Source organism: Nicotiana tomentosiformis, chromosome 1 (genome assembly GCF_000390325.3).
Source record: "Nicotiana tomentosiformis chromosome 1, ASM39032v3, whole genome shotgun sequence".
In the NCBI taxonomy this organism is placed as follows: Eukaryota; Viridiplantae; Streptophyta; class Magnoliopsida; order Solanales; family Solanaceae; genus Nicotiana; species Nicotiana tomentosiformis.
This window is the reverse complement of record NC_090812.1, coordinates 56,404,990-56,422,573: the sequence shown is the minus strand read 5'-3', so window position 1 is coordinate 56,422,573 and position 17,584 is coordinate 56,404,990. Positions and strand designations below refer to the sequence as shown.

General features: G+C 38.7%; 1 long non-coding RNA gene and 1 pseudogene across 1 annotated transcript; both read left to right on the top strand.

The window, feature by feature from the left end:
- Positions 1-4,187: 4,187 nt before the first annotated feature.
- On the top strand, positions 4,188-5,130 carry LOC104110257 (uncharacterized). The gene is made up of 3 exons (XR_011415097.1): positions 4,188-4,297; positions 4,514-4,694; positions 4,776-5,130. It is a non-coding gene; the product is annotated as an uncharacterized lncRNA (long non-coding RNA).
- A 1,282-nt stretch (positions 5,131-6,412) lies between these two features.
- Positions 6,413-8,618, top strand: LOC104110258 (zinc finger protein ZAT4-like; annotated as a pseudogene).
- Positions 8,619-17,584: the final 8,966 nt, after the last annotated feature.

Here is a 17,584-nt window from a genome sequence, read left to right as displayed (position 1 = left end):
ATGTTGGGAGTTTTATTCTGTTGAGTTGAAGAGTTCTTTTATGTTAGTTGTTGAGTTATTTGAAAGTTTTTATCATTTTCTCAGTTAAATTCTGCCTGAATGTTAAGCTTACCTACTCTTAGTGACCAGGTTCCATCACGACATCCTAAAGAGGAAAATTTGGTCAGTGACAAGTTGGTATCAAAGCCCTAGGTACATAGGTTTTACGTGTCAAAAGCAGGAATAGTAGAATCTCACGGATCGGTACAGAAACTTTTGTGTTTATCTTCGAGAGGCTATGGAACTGTTAGGAAACTTCACTTATTTGATCCCTTATCATGCGAATTTCTTGACGTTAGATTTCTAAATCTATGTCTTTCTATTCTCTCATAGATGGGGAGGACATCCACCGCTGGATCCGACGATCAGATATTGTGCCCCCTGATAGAGCCGCGAGAGGCCGGGGCTGGGGCCGCGGTCAGGGTCCGGGAGAGAACAAGGAGGGGCATGTAGTGTAGCTAGAGCAGCTGCACGAGCTACGACAGAGGAGCCACCGGTAGCTTCAGTTGGGAGGTAGGCACTTGTGGCGCTTGTTGCTACCCCTGCACTTCAAGAGACGCTCGCCCAATTCTTGAGCATATTTGGTAATCTAGCTCAAGCGGGGTTGATTCCACTTGCAACGGCAACATCTCAGGCTAGGGTAGGAGCTCAAACTCCAGCGGCCCGTACCCCAGAGTAGTGATTCCATGTTGAGCAGGTCCCATAAGTTATACAAGTGCAGCTGGTTGTCCCAGTTCAGGCCGAGGTTAGGGCATCAACTTCTGAGGAGTAGCTCAGGCTCGAGTGGTACAAAAAATACCATCCTCCTTCTTTCTGTGGCCTAGCTACAGAGGACGCACAAGGCTTTCTAGAAAAGTGCCACTGTATTCTCCATAACATGGGTATAGTGAAGACGAGCGGGGGTTCTTTCACTTCTTTCTAGTTATCGGGACTAGCGTACTAGTCTTGGTGGGATTGGGAGGAGGCTAGCCCAACCGAGGCAGCTTCACTCACATGGGCTCAATTTTTTGAGATTTAATTGAGATTTTGTTCCCCGGAGCCTTTGGGATACATGGCGCGAGCAGTTTGAGCAGTTGTGCCAGGGTTCTATGATCGTATCAGAGTATGTTCTGAAGTTTAGTGAGTTGTCCAGATATGCACCTGCCTTGGTTTACACAATTAGAGATCGAGTCCGTCGATTTATCAAGAGGCTCAACTATGGTATTAGATTCAGCATGGCTCGATAGTTGGAGACTGATACTCCATACCAGCAGGTGGTAGAAATCACATGGAGATTGGAGGGTTTGCAAGGCCAGGAGACATGACAGGGAGGCCAAGAGTCCTCGAGATTCTGGTGGATATAGTGGTGTCCACCAGAAAGTTATATGTTGTGATATTGATACGCATGTGGTGGATTAAGGATTGGGGTCGAAATGCATATGGTGAGATAAGGTGATCTTGATATGCTTGTTGGTAGTAGAGGAACTACTTGAAGCCACGCGGAGTGATAAGGTGGGCTAAAACACGGGAAGCTATTTCGAAAAAATGATTTTCAAAACTAAATGCAAGGCTCCCGCAGTGATATAAGGAATGATTATGATTTGTTTTGTGATATGAGACTGTGAGGCAGTACCTCGGTAGTGATGCTTGCTAATACCATTCAATTATATCACTTGTGTGTTTGTTGCTTTGTTTCCTTGTCATATTATTCATTGTTTACTTTCGTGATGCCTTAATTCAGTGTATCTATTCTTGGTATATTTTCTTCATTGTTTTATTTTTGTTGTTTATCATTATCACACTATCATATACCTGTTCAATTTTCTTATTTATTCTAGTAGGGTGTTGACCTGACCTCATCACTACTCTACCAAGGTTAGCACTTATTAGGTACCGTTGTAGTCTACTCATTCTACACTTTTGCACATCCTTTTATGCAGATCCAGGTAGCCTTACCAGCCTAGGCACCGGTGAGTAGAGTTTAGATATGGAGACTTCAAGGTATACCTGCCGGCGTCTGCGGGCCTCGGAGTCACCCTCTACCTAGTTCTATTTCATTTTCCCTTTTTATAGATAATGTTGTATGGGGATATTTAGTATACTGTTGTAGAGCTTGGGACTTGGTATCACCGGATGTTGGGAGTTTTATTCTGTTGAGTTGCAGAGTTCTTTTATGTTAGTTGTTGAGTTATTTGAAAGTTTTTATCATTTTCTCAGTTAAATTCTGCCTGAATGTTAGGCTTACCTACTTTTAGAGACTAGGTTCCACCACGACATCCTACAGAGGAAAATTTGGTCAGTGACAAGTTGGTATCAAAGCCCTAGGTACATAGGTTTTACGTGTCAAAACCAGGAATAGTAGAATCTCACGGATCGGTACAGAAACTTTTATATTTATCTTCGAGAGGCTATGGAACTGTTAGGAAACTTCACTTATTTGATCCCTTATCATGCGAATTTCTTGACTTTAGATTTCTAAATCTATGTCTTTCTATTCTCTCATAGATGGTGAGGACATCCACCGCTGGATCCGACGATCAGATATTGTGCCCCCTGATAGAGCCGCGAGAGGCCGGGGCTGGGGCCGCGGTTAAGGTCCGGGAGAGGACAAGGAGGGGCATGTAGTATAGCCAGAGCAGCTGCACGAGCTACGACAGAGGAGCCACCGGTAGCTTCAGTTGGGAGGTAGGCACTTGTGGCGCTTGTTTCTACCCCTGCACTTCAAGAGACGCTCGCCCAATTCTTGAGCATATTTGGTAATCTAGCTCAGGCGGGGTTGATTCCACTTGCAACGGCAACATCTCAGGCTAGGGTAGGAGCTCAAACTCCAGCGGCCCGTACCCCAGAGCAGTGATTCCATGTTGAGCAGGTCCCATAGGTTATACAAGTGCAGCTGGTTGTCCCAGTTCAGGCCGAGGTTAGGGCATCAACTTCTAAGGAGGAGTAGCTCAGGCTCGAGTGGTACAAAAAATACCATCCTCCTTCTTTCAGTGGCCTAGCTACAGAGGACGCACAAGGCTTTCTGGAAAAGTGCCACTGTATTCTCCATAACATGGGTATAGTGAAGACGAGCGGGGGTTCTTTCACCATCTGCCCCTGTATCTATCATTGGTGTATAGTATCTATTATAATATCCTTCTACTATGATTTTTGCGAGTATATAAAGAGAAATACGACATATAATTTGAGACGAAGCAGTAATAAATTTTGTGCATAATCTATCATTTGTACCCATACTTTACCACTATTGGACTATCCACAAAAAAGTTGTCTGAACATAAGTTAGTTATGAAAGTTTCGTACGTATATATATGTGCATGCGTCTACTTTTAAATTTCATTATCAAGTAAGTATCATGTTTTATATTTTTATTGGCCAGCTGAATTTATAGAATATAAGGATTTCAAGAGTATCTCAAGATCATAGCATTCACAAAATAATTCTCAAGATTGTTTGATAGAATAGACAAAAATATATCAAAGAATATTGGCAAGTTATCAACGAGATAATTTCATGTGAAATAGTAAGTAGTTATCATCTCTTAATGAACCTAGGGATGATTTTGGTAAATTAGCAAGATCTTCTTTGTGTAAGATAATTTAGTCAATGGTCAGCTCTAACTTACTATATATCTATCAAGACTTATATATACTTCTTTGGTAATTAGTTTTAATATATTGCCATTATGGTAAGTAAAACTACAGTATAACATGGAGGATCATTAATATCTTTTAGATATCAAATATTCCTTAATATTTGGTAAGCATTATGTTTTCTCCACTATAAAAAGAGCACCCATACCATAGAGTTTCTCCAAGCAATTATAAAAAAAGATTAAGGACAATAAACTCTTGTTCTATCTAGTAAACCAAGCATATTATGGCTTTTAATCTCCCTCTCATTTTCACTTTTATAGCTCTATGTTTGTTTAAACACTGCACTTGTGCACATGTTAAAACAGGAAGTGGTAATTAATGATGTTATACTCTGAATAAAACTTTTTTATTAATGCATACAACATTTGTTTTCGGTAATTTAATTTATATATATTAGAGGTTGATTTCGACACACAGTCAGGGTAATTAAAGTTGATCTTTTTAATTGTTTTATGAGATTTGTTATTAATTGGACCATACAATTAATTTTCATTTTTGTCATACAAGGTGGAGGAGCTTGTGGATATACAAATACTGTATCACAAACCCCTTATAATTCCTTTGTATCTGCTGGAAATCCTCCTCTCTACAGGAAAGGCTTAGGCTGCGGAGCTTGCTACCAGGTCCATATTAATTCTTGCCCATAATTTAGTTTTTCGTCACTTCCAGTAACATGTTATAACATATTAAAATGCACTAACTAATAGTGTAAAAATTAATTTGTACTATCAGTATATATGAGTGAAATCCTTCGATAAATTGCTCTAATGTCTAAGACTTCGTTAATTTGCCTCGTCAATGTTATATACTCATGACTTGTACATCTTGTTCAATTATAGGTGAAATGTAATCTTGGCCCTTGTCAGGAAACCCAGTGACTGTAACCATTACAGATGAATGCCCTGGGTGTTCAGGTGCTATTCATTTTGATCTAAGTGGAACTGCCATGGGAGCTACGGCCAAGCCTGGACAAGCTGACGCGTTACGTAATATGGGAAATATCTCAATCTCTTACCAAAGGTACATACTTTTTTGAATAAAGTTATATATACTGACCGCACAAAGAATATTTCTTATAATCAGTTGTACTTGTTATTGTAGGGTACCGTGCGTATACAAGAACACAAATGTAGCATTCAAGGTGGATCCGGGATCTAATGCTAATTTCTTATCAGTAAATGTAGAGTTTGAAAGTGGAGATGGTGATCTTAATTTAGTGGAGCTTGTGCCAGCAAGATCTACGCAGTGGATAACTATGAATCATGTATTTGGGGCAACATGGAGTACTAATATTAACCCTTCAACACAGCCTGCTCCATATTCTCTTAGGCTCACAACTGAGTTCAATAAGAAACTCACTGCTCCCAATGTCATTCCTGTTGGCTGGAAACCTGGACAAGCCTACAATTCCAATGTCAATTTTTGATTGTATTCTTCAACACAAACACAAAAATAATGAGTAAAAACAATGTCACAAATATGACTTTGAAATGTTCTCCTTTTAGGAGTTTAATAAAATTTATCTTTCAAATATTATTATTCAAAAGTCCTATTTTTTTTTATTTTTTTTTTGCTGTCTTCTTACTTTATGATCCTCACAAGCAATGGAAAAAGAAAGGGGGAAGTACACGAACAACCATTCTTAGGTCTGCTATTTAGAGATTAGCCAGTACTTATTTTGTCTTGAAATTTAGAACTAAAAATCATAAATTCAGGACAATTCAGTACATTTGTATCCTGAAAAATTGAACGTAAAAATTGAAATTCATTACACATTGGCTAATTCCTAAATAGCAGCCATTTAGAGTGGCTACCTAATGTCATTTCTATGCGAAGAATGCATCAATATCTGCCCACGACTCTCGAGTATTCACAATATCCGCCCACAAACAATACCTAAAGTTATGAAAATTTATTAGAGAATCATCTCTTTTTTTCTTCTATCTTTTTCCTCTTTTCTCTTCTCTTCTCTTCATCAGAAAACAACATCATTTTGCCCAAAAATATTTCTACCAATGTTGATTTAGAATAATTAAGGTGCAAATAGAAATGGTGGATGAGATTTGATGATTCAAAATTTCCGTTTTGCGAAATACCTAGTGGTCGTGCCTTGATTAAGGTGTAATACTTTGCAAAAAGATCACGAAAGAATTGAACCCTCCTTCCCGTATGTTCATTGTATAGCAAAAACATCTTGAGGCTACTAAATTTAATTAAATTATTCTAAGCATATAAATTTTGCTCTTTGAAAATTCTATGATAAAGATCCACATCAACTTGAAAGTTGCTCCTGAGTTTGATCTTTGACAATTCAATCGGATTGTTTCTTCTTATACAAGCTAAGAACATTAAAAATGAAGATTTATGATATACACTAATAAAAAAAATTCGCTATACCATATTATAACATGTTAGTTACCTTTTTTATAATATATTAATTAATGCTAATCATAGAAATTTTACTTATAATTACCTTATAAGTGACATGATTGTACAAATATTTTTTTATGTCAATACATATAGGTTAAATTCTAAAAATAAAAAACCAAAACAATGAAGTCTCAAAGACAATATTTTGTGTGGAAATTAAAAAACAGATAGAACCAAGCGATATAACAGGAGAAAGCATGAGGACTTTAGTGGTAGTAGTAGTTTAATTTCTTGGCTTGAAAATGAAGGGATGTGAATTACTTTAGCAGTTAATTAGCTCCCTTAGCTTCACTGTGTTTAACATACACCAGCCTCTGCCGTTAGATTTAATTTGGGCTAATTTCTCCCTTCATTCCACTTGTCACCTTCACTCCCTTATTCTCACTCGAACTCCTATATATTTTCCTCTCCTCACAAAACAAACCATTGGCTCTAACTAAAAACTAGGATTAACTTTCTTTTAACCATACAAGCCCACAACAACTTCTACAGCTACAAGAACAACAACAACAGCAACAACAGCATCCCCTATCGCACACCCCCTTAACCCATGCCACACCCCATTACTATTTCTTCTTTCTTGATTCATCCTCCTAACTCACTCACACTTTCTTCTTTATTGTCTTACTCTCACACATAGTTGACTATGTACTAGTGTAAATCTTTTTACTTTTTTTAATCTTTTGTTTAGTCATGGCTTGTGTTGATCAGGAACAGAAGCCTAATTTCAAGCATTATTGTAGAGTTTGTAAGAAGGGTTTTATGTGTGGGAGAGCTCTAGGTGGGCACATGAGAGCTCACGGGATTGGAGATGAGAGTGCATTTGTGGATGATGATGAAGCTAGTGATTGGGAACACAAACATCTAAGAAGTGATAACAAGAGGATGTATCAATTGAGAGCAAACCCTAATAGGCTAAAGAGCACTAGGGTATGTGAGAATTGTGGGCAAGAATTCTTGTCATGGAAATCTTTTCTTGAACATGGAAAATGTAGCTCAGATGATGCTGAGTCCTTGATATCATCACCGGGTGGTTCAGATGGTGAGGAATATATTGGTGGAAGAAAAGGTTATGGTTGGTCTAAAAGGAAAAGATCCTTGAGGACTAAAGTTGGAAGTTTTACTTCAACTTATAATATATCAAGTGAGCAAGAAGATCTTCTCCTTGCGAAATGTCTTATAGATTTAGCCAAGGGTGAACCCATTAACCATCGAGCAAGAGGAATCATGTGCCTCGGCTAGTAAGGAGGAGGAGAGGCGGAATCCAATGACCTACCTTAGTAGTACTCCTCTCGTGAATCGAGACGAATATCTCAAAAAAAGTAACTTCTTTATATTACCATTGGACAAGGCTAAAGGGGCTTCCAAAGGATTGTTTGAATGTAAAGCATGCAAAAAAGTATTCAATTCCCACCAAGCATTAGGTGGACATAGGGCAAGTCATAAGAAGGTTAAAGGATGTTATGCAGCTAAACAAGATCAATTAGATGATAGTAGCTTAGTTAATCATGATTATGTGATCACAAATGAAGATTACTTTAAAGGTTCAAAATCATCATCTTACCAATTAGAACAAGGCCCCTCATTAGTAGGAGCTTCTAGGAGAAAATCAAAAGTTCATGAATGTTCAATATGCCATAGAGTTTTCTCAACAGGGCAAGCTTTAGGTGGCCACAAAAGGTGCCATTGGATCACTTCCAACTCCCAAGATTCAACTATCTTTTCTGCTAAATTCCATTTTCAGAATCCTTTAGAACAAATTAATGAAAAATCAACAATATTGCATATATCAGATCCTTTAGATCTTAACATTCCAGCAGATGATCAAGATATGTCCAGAGTAAGGCAAGAACCTTGGACGAATCCGTTGAGCTTTGAGGTTTCCACGGATATACACTTGCATCCATGGAGTAATATTAATGCAAATAAGGAAGCAAAAAATGATGTTATTTACCAAAACAAGTACGAGCAACCGCGCCAAGAAAACGAGGACGATAACAACAAGAATCAAGAAAACAACAACAACAATAATAGTAGTACTGAAAAAAACAACATGAACGATAACATCCGTGATAACACAACACAAATTGTAGAAGATGATGAAGCAGATAGTAAACTGAAATTAGCAAAGCTAAGTGACTTAAAGGATATCAATACCAGTTCTGATAATCATTCACAATGGTTACAAGTTGGTATTGGTCCAACCACTGAGGCTGGGGCTGACTCATAAACTATTTGCACTCTGTTTTTTCCTCTCTCTTTTTTTTTAATCTGTTTTCTCCTTTCTCACCCGGGTAAATATTTCTATGCACATGTTGTAATTAGTAGATCCAACAAAACAAATGATACATACCCATTGTTTTAGACATACCCATTGTTTTAGAGAAAATATACAGTACATATAGTCCGTACTTTTAATTCTGTTTTCTTGTAAACGCATGATATAAATATAATCTTGTTCCTAGCGTTTAAACTTCGTCCATTTTTTTCTCATGTAAAGAAAGTACGCAGTTGAGATTATATAATGCAAATTTGGTCCGGTAGATTGTTGGAGAGTGATTTAGTAATTGGTAGGAGTAGTAGTTAATGTTGGTATTATTCCTCTTTAGGCGTTACTCTAATTTAATAATGCAAAGAACAAAGAACACTTCTAATCTACAATTAATCTATGGTTAATTGTCATACCTCTCCACCATTAATTTGTTATGACATTTCTAGATTTTATGTATATGCGGAGTGGGAGAATGAAGTTACTACTTCATAAATGGTTCACATTCATTCATATGACGGTTTCTTAACTTTTGTGACTTCGTTTGCGAAAAGATACAACTTTTCAGAAGGTTTGAAGTTACTATCTTTATGACAATTTTGTCATTAAACTAAAATAAATGTTATATAACAATAACTCACATTTGGCCTCTTACGATTTTCTGATGGAAGAAAATGTAAATGATTTGCCTATATAAACATCATCATTTGTGAGCCAAAACACCAACAAAAAATTTTATTCTCTCATCCTCTCAAAAGACTATTCTTCTTCCTATTTTTCATGGGCAATTCTTTTTTGCAAACTCCAAACTTCCAGCCACGAGTGCACGTGTTTGGAAGTACTGTGGAACCTTGGGGAGCAATCAGTCTTAACGATTTGCACCCAGTTGGACCGAAATCGCTTTCAAGGCAGTGGCTTGCCACGACACAGTATTTATTTGATAAGTTATTTCTATTCTTGGTCAATATTATTTACTATTTTTTCTTACAATTTGAAAGCGATTTCGTATATAATATTGACTAATGGCTACCACTTTGAACAAAATACTTCCTGATCTGTCAAAGCTTGAACCTTTAGATGGCAACAATTTTAAGCGTTGGTCCCAGAAACTTCTAATTTTCTTTGAATAATTAGCAGTGGATTACGTTTTGTTTAACGAACCTCCTGTTGATGTTGTTTTCAACACTACTAATGTTGCTGATAGTTCTAATATAACGGCTACTGTTGTTGCTGATGATGATGCTGAAAAGAAATTTGAAAAGGATAATAAAAATGTTCGAGGGCATCTGCTTAACCATATGTAATGACCCAACCGGTCATTTTGACATTTAGAACTATATTCCCCTAAATAAAACTCCTTGTATGTGCTTTTATAAATTTATGACTTGCGGGGATGGTTGGTCGGGATTTGAAAATATTCGGATTGAAATCGGAACACTTGGTTCCTTAAGTTGGCCTTAAAATACTAGACTTCGGTCAACATTTTGAAAAAATAATCCCAAAATAGAATTTTGATGATTCCAATAGCTCTGTATGGTGATTTTAGACTTAGGAGCATGTTCGGAATTTTATTTGAAAGTCTGTAGTTAAATTAGGCTTGAAATGGCTAAAATAGGAATTTAAGTTTGGAAGTTTGACCGGGGAGTTGACTTTTTGATACCGAAGTCAGAATCCAGTTCCAAAAATTTTCATAGCTCCATTATGTCATTAGGTCAATCGGACTTGATTTGATAGGTTCTGGCGTCGTTTGTAGAAATTGAAAGTTTCAAAATTCATTAGGCTTGAATCTATGTGTGATTCGTGTTTTTAGTATTGTTGGATGTGATTTTTGAGGACTCGACTAAGTTCGTATGATGTATTAGGACTTTTTGGTGTATTTGGTTGAGGTCCCAAGGGGCTCGGGTGAGTTTCGAATGCTTAACTGATCATTTTTGGACTTGGCTTGATAGGTGAAGTTCTGGTTTCTGCAGGTTCTGGTTTCCTTCTATGCAATCGCGTGAGAAGGTATGCGATCGCGTAGGTTTAACGGGGCAGCTAAAATTTTATGCTATATGATCGCATGGGCGAGTCCGCAATCGCGTAGGTTTGGCAAGCTTTGCTATGCGAACGCGTGGCTAAGACCGCGTTCGCGAATAGGAAACAAGGTAGAAGCTGGGCCACGCGCTTAATGCTTCGTGATCACGTGAGAAGCATCGCGATCGCGTAGGCTTGCAGAGACTGTGCTTCTCGATCGCGTGGTATTTTTCGCGATCGCGTAGAGTTATTTTTGGGCAAGAAAAACTTGTGCTTTGCGATCGCGTGAGTTGGTCCGCGATCGGATAGAAGAAATCACTGGGCAGAATGTTTGGAGCTCGGATTGAGGCGATATTTGGGTGATTTTCAGAGAAAACATCGGGATAAGTGTTCTTAACTCAACTTTGGTTAGATTACCCGAATTCATCACTGTTTTTAATATTTAATTGGTGATTTAAGTTGGAAAATTTTGAAAACCCTCTTGGATAGATTTGAGGATTTGAAGGTCGAATTGTTATCGAAATTTAGTCATTTTGATATGGTTAGACTCGTGGTTGAACGGGCATCCATATTTCATAACTTTCGTCGGATTCCGAGACGTGCAGTTTGAGTGAATTTCGGATTTTTATTGAAAAATATAGTATTTTCTTATGGAATTGATTGTATAATTTTTGTTGACTGTATCGAATTAATTATAACTAGATTTGAGTCGACGGAGTCGAAAAATCAAGGAAAAAGCGTACTACTTGGTTAAATTGGAGCAAGTCTAGGTAAGTGACTTGTCTAACCTTGTGCGGGAAAAATTTCCCCTAGGATTGGTATTAAAGTGATAAAATGAAATGTGTTGAAAGTCATGTACACAAGGTGACGAGTGTGTACACGGGCGAAATATGAAAGATTATGTCTTTAAATTGTGTAGATCGATGTTGCATATTAATTAAATAATTTTACCTTGTTATATTCTTCATCATTGATTTAAATGTTTATACTTTACATTTGCTTGACCTTTTCCTGCTAATTGGTTTACCTGTTTAGTTTAAACTTGATTTCTTTTATTCTATGCATTATTTGAAGGTTGATTTTCTTTAAATTAAATATTATTAATATGAATTATTTGACATTCTAAATTTGGTATTGAAACAATGTATTAAAATTTTGAAATATTATTTTATTGAGTTATTTATTCCCGAATATTTTTGTGAGACTTTCGTACTCATTGTGATGGAGCCGTGAGCTCTTTATTGTGGAAAAAGTATTGTTGTTGATTTATTTTGGCAAATTGAAATATTTGAGAACTTGAGGTGCAAATTAGGATATATTGTGATATTGATATGCATGCGGTGGTATAAGATTTGGTTGTTGAAACGCATGCGGTGAGATAAGGGTAGCTTGATACGCATGGCTAGTAGGGGAAACTAAAGAAGTCATGCAGTGTGATAAGGATGGCTAAAACGCGGTATGCTATTTCGGGAAAAATATTTTCTTTAAAATAAATTATGAAGGCTCCCGCTGTGATATAAGGAAATGAAATATTGTGAATTTATTTATGATTTGGGACTACGAGGTGGTACCTCGGGAGTGCCCTTGTTGATATTGATTTATGGCCGCAGTTGCCTTTGATTAGTGTTGTGATTTTCTTAAAGTTGAAAATAATTATGTTTTGTTTCCACGAGGTATAAATTGCCATTATTTGGTGTAATTAAATGGTGACATACTAGTTGATTCATTTCTATTGTCATTTTATCTTATTATATTGTTAAACATTTTACCACGACATTATTTATTTTCCAGTAGGGGCTGACCTGACCTCATCACTACTCTACCGAGGTTTAGGCTTGACACTTACTGGGTACCGCTGTGGTGTATTCATACTACGCTTCTGCACATCTTATTGTGCAGATCCAGGTACATCCTACCAGACCATGCATCAGTAAACTAGTTGTACGAGGAAACTTCGAGGTATATCTGCCAGCGTCCGCAGACTCCGGAGTCCCCTTCTATCTTATTGTGTTGTCCTCCTTATTTGCTTTAGACTTTGATGTATAGGGACATGTAGAATAAACGTTTAGAAGCTTGTGACTTATTTCTACCAGGTTTTGGGAGTTGTAATTATGTGAATTTGAAGATTATTTATTTCAGATTTCTATTGGTATTCTGCATTGATAGGCTTACCTAGTCTTAGAGACTAGGTGCCATCACGACATCCTACGGAGAGAATTTGGGGTCGTGACAAGTTGGTATCAGAGCTCTAGGTTCATAGGTGTTAGGAGTCACAAGTAGGTTTAGTAGAGTCTTGCGGATCGGTACGGAGACGTCTGTACTTATCTTCAGGACGCTATGGAACTGCTAGGAAAATATTCACTTCTTTGATTTCCTTATGGTGCGCAATTGTTGAATTCAAAGTTCTAAACCATTATCTTTCTATTCTCTCACAGATGGTGAGAACACGCACAACTGGATTCGATGATCAAATACCCGCGCCCCCTGTTGGAGCCGCAAGAGGCCGGGGTCGGGGCAGAGGCCGAGGAAGACCACGTGGTGCAGCCAGAGCACCTGCACGAGCTGCTGCATTAGAGCCACCAGTAGCTCCAGTTAGAGAGAAGGCACCTGAGACGCCTGTTACTACTCCTGCACTTCATGAGACTCTTGCCCAATTTTTGAGCATGTTTGGCACTCTAGCTCAGGCAGGGTTAATTCCACTTGCTCCTGCCACATCTCAGGCTAGGGGAGGAGGACAGACTCCCGTCGCTCGTACTCCAGAGCCACAGGCCCAAGTTGACCATGCCCCAGAGGTTATACCAGTGTAGCTAGTTGTCTAAGTTTGGCCTGAAATAAGGGCAGCAGTTTCAGAGGGGGGCAACTCAGGCTCGAGAGGTAGAAGAAGTACCACCCTCCCACTTTTAGCGGTTTAGCTTCAGAGGATGCTCAGGGTTTTCTGGAGGAATGTCATTGTATCTTTAATACTATGGTTATTATGGATTCCAGTGGGGTTTCTTTCACGGCATTCTAGTTTAGAAGAGCAGCCTACCAGTGGTGGCGGGCATATGAGTTGGATAGTCCCGCTGAGGCATCTTCATTCACTTGGACTCAATTTTCAGATATGTTCTTAAGGGAGTATGTTCCTCAGAGTCTTAGATATGCATGGCGCGCAAAGTTTGAGCAGTTGCGCCAAGGTTCTATGACTGTGTCAGAGTATACGGTCTGATTCAGTGATTTGGCTAGGCATGCACCAGCCTTAGTTGCTACTATTGGAGAGCGGGTTCGTAGATTTATTGAGGGTCTCCACACTAGTATCAGATTCAGTATGGCCCGAGAGCTAGAGATGGACATCACATTCCAACAGGTGGTGTTAATTGCTAGGAGATTGGAAGGTATGCGGACTCGGGAGAGGGAAGAGAGGGAAGCTAAGAGACCAGAGATTCTGGCACATATAATAATTCTCATGCCCCCAGTTGCAGCCCGTCATGGTAGAGGTTATGTGAGCCGTCCTATTCATTCAGCACTTCCAGCTTCTAGTGATATTCCGGCTACTCCTAGACCTCAGGTTCCATATTATGCACCGCCGGAGTCTACCGTACCTCATGTACGGGGTGCTTTCAGCAGGCAGTCTAGTCGATTAGGCCTGAGCCAGTCCCAGCGACCACATCCTCCGAGGGCTTATTTTTAGTGTGGTAACACTCATCATATCATGAGGGATTTCCCCAGACTTAGGAGGGGTGCACTTCCACAGATTTCTCAGGCCCCACCCATTCCACAAGGTCCTCAGGCTTCTCAGGCCATGATTACTGCACCAGTTGCCACTCCACCTACACAGCCAGCCAGAGGTGGAGGTTGGGCAGGTAGAGGTCGCCCTATAGGGGGAGGCCAGGCCAAATATTATGCCCTTCCTGCTAGGACAAATGTCATTGCATCCGATTCTGTTATCACATGTATTATTCTGGTCTGTCGTAGAGATGCATCAGTCTTATTTGATCCAGGCTCCACTTATTCTTATGTGTCATCTTATTTTTCCCCGTATTTGGGCGTATCACATAATTCCTTGAGTTCTTCTATTTATGTATCTACACCCATGGGTGAATCTATTATTGTGGATCGTGTGTATCGGTCGTGTTTAACTGTTATCAGTGGTTTCGAGACTAGAGCTGATTTATTATTGCTCAGTATGGTGGATTTCGATATTATTTTGGGCATTGACTGGGTGTCTCCCTATCACGTTATTCTTGATTGTTATGCCAAGATGGTGACTTTCGCTATGCCAGGTCTACCACGGCTAGAGTGGAGAGGTACCTCGGATCATGTTCCTAGCAGGGTTATTTTATTTCTTAAAGCTCAACGAATGGTTGAGAAGGGGTGTGATGTGTATCTGACTTATGTGAGAGATGTTAGTATTGATATTCCTATGAGCACCTAATTTTTGACCGTGCTTGAATATTTCCCGCTTCCCAGGCGTGTCCCCACTCAACTTTTCTTTGTCCCCCATGCTTTGTCCCACATGCTTATCCCACATGCTTGTTCCCCACTCCACTTTCACACTTTTCCCCCATGCTTGTCCCCACACACTTTGCTCCCTACTCTCTCCATTGTTCCCCACTCCTTGTCCCCCATGCTTGTCTCCTATCACAAACCCCATACCCCATTTTCAGCTATAAAACACACACATAACACACAAAAAAGAGAGGAACCCAAAAGCTCTAAGGGTAGGAGAAAAACCAGCTACCTTTCACTTCTTCTTCTTCCTCAGCACATATTCATCTTCTCCCTAAACATTACCTCCATTAAACCACCCTCAACACCCTCCAAAGAGCCCATATTTCAGCCATGAAAGTCAGTCCATAAAGCTCCTTTAATCAATTGAAAATCAGTTGTAACATGTGCAAAAACGCAGGAGCAGTTCGGCTGTAAAACCAGTTCAAATTCCAGCCCGAAATCACCCCAAAAACAGCTGCGAAAATGACCCCAAAGCAGCTCCTTTTCACACAAAAAACCGCAACAAAAGCGCAGCAGCAATAGTAGCGAGAAACCACCAAAATTGCTGCCCGTTTTGACCCTCAAAATCAGCACTAAACAGTTCTAAAACCTCCATTGGAATCACCGTGAACCACCGTTTAAAACCCGGCAGGTGTTGACCTCGTCCGTTCATTGTTGCTGAGTTCGAAGAGGTTGGGTTCAAAGTTTGTTGTGAGGTCGAGGTCTGCGCCTTGTTCGACGAAGTTTCTAGTTCGTCAAGGTCCTGTTTGGAGTTATTATTTACTTTTGGACTCCCCTGCTGTAAACCTCTCAAAGTCAGATTCTTCTTAAGGTTCATCTCTTAATTGCATCACTATTTTTAATATATACATCATGAATGATCTTTGTATATTTTAAGTTTTGAGCATCCTATTTTAGTTGACTTTGAATCGTTCCTTGAAGAATATTAGCATGTTGGCTTCGTTTTAGTATGATTAATTATCCATTTGATATAATTAACTAATTGATGGCTAGCGTGATAATTGAAATTCAAGTGAGTAAGAAGTGAAATGCGTAGTACTTTAAAATTTTGGCATCTTCAAATTTTAAGTCTTAAGTATCTGCTTATTTGTTCTTAAATAGAGTAAATGTTGGCGGCTTCAATTATTTTGTTGCTTGCATATCTTATACTTTATTGAGATGTGAAGAGATAAGATCACATTATTACAAAAAAAAGTAATTTGGAAAATAGAGGTTATTTTAATAAGAAATAAGCCACTGTGCAATTTGAAGTGGGTCATTAGCTAAGATATATAAGTTGTGCCATGGGGAGTTTGGTCTTAGTCGTTGGGTCGTGAAGAATTAGAATAAGTTGGCATAGTTTCTTTTACATCGATTAATACTCGAATACTCATAAATACGTTAGTTTGCTCTGGGCGCGATCTTAATCAAACCATCGTGATTATGTATACGTTCGCGTGACATAGTTACGATTTTCAAAAATAAAGGCAAGGTATGCATCTGTGCAACTTCAACGAAACAATCTCAATATAATAAAATGCTATTAATTGTGTACACATACGCATGACATGATTTTGGCACAATAAACAAAACGCATTCACACACGTGATTTGTTTCAAGATAATTTTCATAAATCTAATCAAGAAATAAAAGTGTACATTGAAAAAAAAAACTTGGAAACCAATAAATCAGAGTTTATCCAAAATTAATTCAAGCCAAGTTGTAGTCAATAAAGCGACTGTGCTAGAACCACGGAACTCGGGGAATGCCTTATACCTTCTCCCCGGTCAACAGAATTCCTTTTTCGGACTTTATTTTCGCAGACCAATAATAAAAAAGTCAAATCTTCCTTTGATTAGGGATTCAAATAAAAGGTGACTTGGAACACCCAAAAATCAATTCCAAGTGGCGACTCTGTAAATAAAATAATCCATACTCAATTTTGTCACTTTAATTGGAAAAACCCTTTAATCCACCTCATATCCTTTTGGGGGGTAGTAAAAGGGGTGTGACAGCTCTGGCGACTCTGCTGGGGAACTTCAAGAATTCGAGCTTGTACATTGACTTTATTTGGCTTTATTAATTTTTGTATATATTGTGATTTATTTGGGACTAATGTGCTACTTGTCCACTTTTTACTGTCTTGATATTGTTGAACTGTACATATAAATTGTATCCTCTCTCGCATCCCACTAAGTCTTCTGATAATTAGTTATATTGTGTTTGCCTACCAGTATCACAAAATTTCTGTCTTGAGATAAAGCCAGTTAGCCTACCAGCTTCTGGTAAAGGATTTAGTCACACATGTTTAGGCGGGAGAGCCGTTAGCTAGCCAGTGCTGTTCTACTACTGGTAATGCTTGACGCTCCTCGGCTCGGGTTGTCCGCCCGGGTAAGCCAGGTCTAGATACCATCTCCTTTAGGATTTACAAACTTAGAAGAACAAGCCACAAGTAATGAATATCCCTAGTAGGCTACGCTTTATTTGCATCATGTGCATTTGACTTAGCAGCGCTCGACTCATGGGCCGAGTTCTATTTTAGGACAGGTACCTTGTTGAGACCATTATGTCATGTTATGTGCTACTTGTTGCATTATTTGGGAGGTTTGCATGTCAACCGACTTTAGCACATATCGGTTGAACGAAAAGAGAAAAAATGATGTGGTTTAGTGCATATGGTTTTTAAAGATTAATTTTCATATAAAAAAAAGAAGAACATAGTCAATTTTAA